Raw genomic sequence first — 4,639 nt, 5'->3', positions numbered from 1 at the left:
GAGTTTAGAGTTAACAGCAATGGGCATCATTAGGGGTGTTTCCAACCAATCAATCTACAATTGATTTCATTAGAGTTACATTTGACAAAGCTCTACTGTTGAAACAGAAAAAAGAAGCTTGCCTGTGCAGCGATCCTCAGCTGTAAAAGAAGCAGTTTGTGGGCAGTGGACTGTAAAAGAATGAGTTTGCCACTTCTAATGTTCTCCTGGAGCATATTATGTTCCTTGAGAGCTCCAAGATAAGTTGTATTGGTGTACCTTGTCATCTCTTACATTATGGCACACATGGAAAGTGAAGCTGTCGCAGGTTTGTTCAGTTCCTTTTCTGGTTACTGACAATTGTTGGCAGTGGGTACTAACAAACTGACCAAATAAAAAGCTAAATTCTTTGGCCTCTAGTTTTTTCACCGGGCATGGACATTGCAGTTGATATTTTTTATATTGGGATGCTATTGTGAGATGTGAATCATGAGAAGACAATTCATTCCATATATAGCTACCCATCACATTGTGTCGTTACAAGAAATCAAAATGAGAAGCATAGCTCATTCTACATATTATAAGTTATAACCCATATCACATTGTGCAGTTTCAAGCAATGAGAAAAGAAAGCGCATTCTACATATAATCCATATCACAATGTACATTGCATGTCATGAGAAAACAAAGCTCATTATATATATTACCACCCATATCTCATTGTACACCATCATTTTAATAAATCATACTTCACATTCTCACATCTCAGAATATAATGCAGCAATAATATTGCTATTCTACAAGGATAACAATGCAGTATTTTCTACTTTTCAAAATGTCGTCTGCTACTTCCTACCACTCAGCTTGCTTGACTGCTGGAGTGGTTCCTGCCTCCGGGCATCCTGTGGGCGAGCTGGGTGCTACTGTTTCCTGCAAGGTAGACATTCATTTGCTCCTTGCAATGGCTCCTTCTGGTCCAACAAGTCTGTACACTGCAAAGAATTCAATGGCTCTGCTCATAGCAATTAATAATGCTACTGTGACTGCAGTTCCTTAGTGACATTTAATATTCCTGACAATGCTGGTGCTGATGGGGTTGATTTTGTTGTTGCTTCTGGTGAACAGTTAAGAGGGGTCGTCCTTCTTCATCTCTTTCTAGGCTGGAATTGCTTCCACACCTAGCTGTTGATGATTCAGCAGTTGTCACTGCTACAGGAGGGCATGTTTCCCACCCACCACCTCCAAAGGCTTCTGTTGGTGGACAGTGCTATGCTCATACTGCCGAATCTATCGTTACTATTCCTCCAAAGGTGAAAGCTCAGCCCATTGCCTATTCCAAAGCCTCCCCTGTGGTGGCAGGTGGCCCGTGTGGTGGACAATGTGGGATTCTACCAACGTTGTGCATTGGTCCGTAGATACACCAGTCTCTAGCATTGTCTTCAAGATCTACACTGTTGGGTGTGAAGTTCTTCACAACCCTTACTATCTGGCAACACGGAATTTTTCCTTTGTGCAAAGGGATTTTTTATTGTTGTGTTTTCTTCCTCTTAAGACTGTGATTTGGTACAGAGCAAGCTGTGGGTTTGGGAAAATTACTCTCTTCCGTCAAACGCTAGACAGTTTCCTTGAACCCCCTCACTAAGCCACTCAATGTGCGCTCTGTGTGAATTTCTCTCCCCAATCTCCCAGCCCATTTTTGGGAGATTTCTTGCTTTGAGGCCACTGGCAACTCTATTGGCCATTTCTTGAAGGTGGATGACGCTACGGCTTTGCTCATATTTTAATTGACATGGATATCTCCGCACTATTGCCAAGGGATGCGGTGCTCATGGTTGGGAATACACCTTGGGCTCAATCACTGAATTCTGAGGGCGTCCCCTTTCAGTGTTGGCAATGCTTCTCTATTGAACATCTAGCTACAAATTGTTCTCTTTTGCGTCATAAAGGTGTTGTCACTTGGTGGAAGGATGCAAATGATGAACAGTTGACCCTTCAAGCTTCTAATCCTACCTTTGAGGAATCTTCATAGGCTGACAATGAGGATGAAGCTCCCTGCAATCAAGGTGATGCTCTTTCTGCAAATCCAAGTCATGCTTATGCTGCATATCTGGGTGATACCATATTGTAAACCATGTAGATAGCACTCTAGCTCCTACTAGTGCAGCCCCCTCTAGCCATGGTATTTTCCTCACCTTTTGCTCCTGCTCTGCTCCAAGCTTCAGTTGACAATGTACAACTTCCTCAACATCCCGTCGTGTTTACAAAAGTCAACATAGTGCTTCATTAGTAGCTCCCCCTTGTTGTGGGGATCCTAATGATAGCATTGCCTAGACAATTGCTGACGACACAAAAAAAAAAGTTGTTCTTCAAGCTCACTCTTCTCGACATGCGGTGACTAAACGGCCCTCCACTCTTGAGGAGGGTCACTAGCCTTTGTGCTAGTGTACTGTTCATTTTGTTTTTGACAGTACTTGTTATGTTCATGTGTTGTTGATAAGCCATTGATGGCTTGTAAAAACCACCACCCCTGTTTTCATAGTGTTGTTCTCTTTGATGCCTTCGGGGCATGATTGTTCAAGGGTCAGCCCCCCTTGTTAGACTGTTGATTATAATAAAAAACAATGCAATATTTTTCAACTTAAGACAGATTATTTTTACACAATAAAGCATTATATTCTCACATTCAGTAGTGTTTTAAATCATTTTGCAAGATGCAAATCACAAGAAAATATAGATCACAGACACATTCTCCAATTTTCAAGTATACACAAATTAATATTGATACTGACCTAAGCTTGGACATATTTGAGATTGTTGATAGTTGATAGCTTCTGTCGCATAAACTTATGTATAATTATATATGACATATAATTTATATATATGTGTTCATTATATTTGAGATATATGTTTATTGTTATATGAGAAAAATTAATATAATAATGATGTGTGTGTGTGTGTGTGTGTGTGTGTGTGAGAGAGAGAGAGAGAGGGAGAGAGAGAGATTAAATTTGTTATTATATTAATTATAAGATTAACAAATAGACATGTCCCATGAAGAGAGAAGTCTCCTCGCGGCTTATTCTCAATATAAATAATATATCACTGTCATTTGGAAAATACATACCAAAATTAAATGGCAGTACTATTACATTTGCAGCAATCCTCAGGAAACCTAACATGGTATCAGAGCAGGTGCAAATGTAAAATGATCAGAAATGGCAGTGGTGAAAAGCATGGAATAATGAAATTAACAACTATTTGGCGTGTAGGCAGGCATTGGATATCGATCTGGCTTAGTACACTGCTCAGAGATGGATCAGGAGGCAATGATCCACAGGGAATCTGATGTGATGCAAATCTTCCAAAGATACAAAAGATGGTAGCGAGATCAGTGGGTGTTTTAAATAGAAGACACGTTGCCCCTGCCAAGTTTGATGTACAAGGAAAGATTGTGTCAATGTTTTCCAAACCCGTATGAACATCTGATGACATTCACAATGAACCGCTGGGGTGTTCCCTTTGTCTTCACTACTCACAGCCACATGTGGGACTCGCAGGCTGAAAAATATGTTCGCACTGAAGTCGGATTGTGTGAATTCATGTCAATGGCAAGAAAGATTGAGACAAGGCAGGGATGCCAGTTTTGAATCATGTGACCTATTCCATTTTGAACAGGGTTGATCGTTTTCCATATGGGCACCATCTTTGGTGAAGATTGGAACCCAACTAGCAAGATATCTATGAGGACACCTATCTTTCATTTTGGCCTCGCTTTCACAAAAGACGTGCATTATTTAAGGGAAGCACTGAGTTCAAGTGGACATAAGGGAAAATTGTAGTGAACACGTAATACAAGTGGGGGTTGTTTTATGTATTTTGAGTGTCATCCGCATAAGTCTAAATTACAGGGGCAAGTCGTCTTAATCAAAGGGCATTGTCATCACTACAAATGCAGAGTTACATCAGGGTGTGCACTGTTCTTTCATCGAACAAGTTCACTCAGGTGTGTTGGCACCATTCTTGTGCTGGAAAGGACACATAGGGACAGAGAGACATCTTCTGGACATGATGCTCATATATGGTTGATGCAATGAATTTAACTGCATAAGGAAGTAACGAAGTTCATCATACCGTTGACAAATAGCAATGTAAAGAAATCAAGGGTTCTTGACATGGAAGTAGTGAATTTCTCGGTTATGTAAATACAGCAAACACTACAAAGGAAACGAGCAACATCAAAGAGATAGAGGCTATTCCTCGTAGGCATCAGGAGAATTCCATCACATCTAACAAGTGTCTCCATACACATAGCAACTAATCGGACGCACTACAGTTTTACAGGGAATTTACTCACAATGCGTAACTTGATGTTAATTGATAAATATCAAACTTCATGGAATGTTGGGATTAGGAATGTCGGAAGGGGCAAATGGAGAAATACGTACTCTCTTTGACTCACATGCTATCCCTGAGAATTCTGAAGGAATTGCATATGTTCAAAGATGGAGCAACATTTAGCACCTGTTGTGTACCTCCACACTCTGCCTTCCTGCAACAAAAGAAGTCGCCTGATGTCATCGGGCTTCATATATACGGAAACCTGCTACTCCCAGCATTGCATATGTAACAAAGAACTCACAGAGTGATATTGGAGATAAGT

Source organism: Cupressus sempervirens, chromosome 7 (genome assembly GCF_028749045.1).
Source record: "Cupressus sempervirens isolate cs-2001-9-10 chromosome 7, ASM2874904v1, whole genome shotgun sequence".
In the NCBI taxonomy this organism is placed as follows: Eukaryota; Viridiplantae; Streptophyta; class Pinopsida; order Cupressales; family Cupressaceae; genus Cupressus; species Cupressus sempervirens.
Note: the sequence above shows the minus strand (reverse complement) of the source record.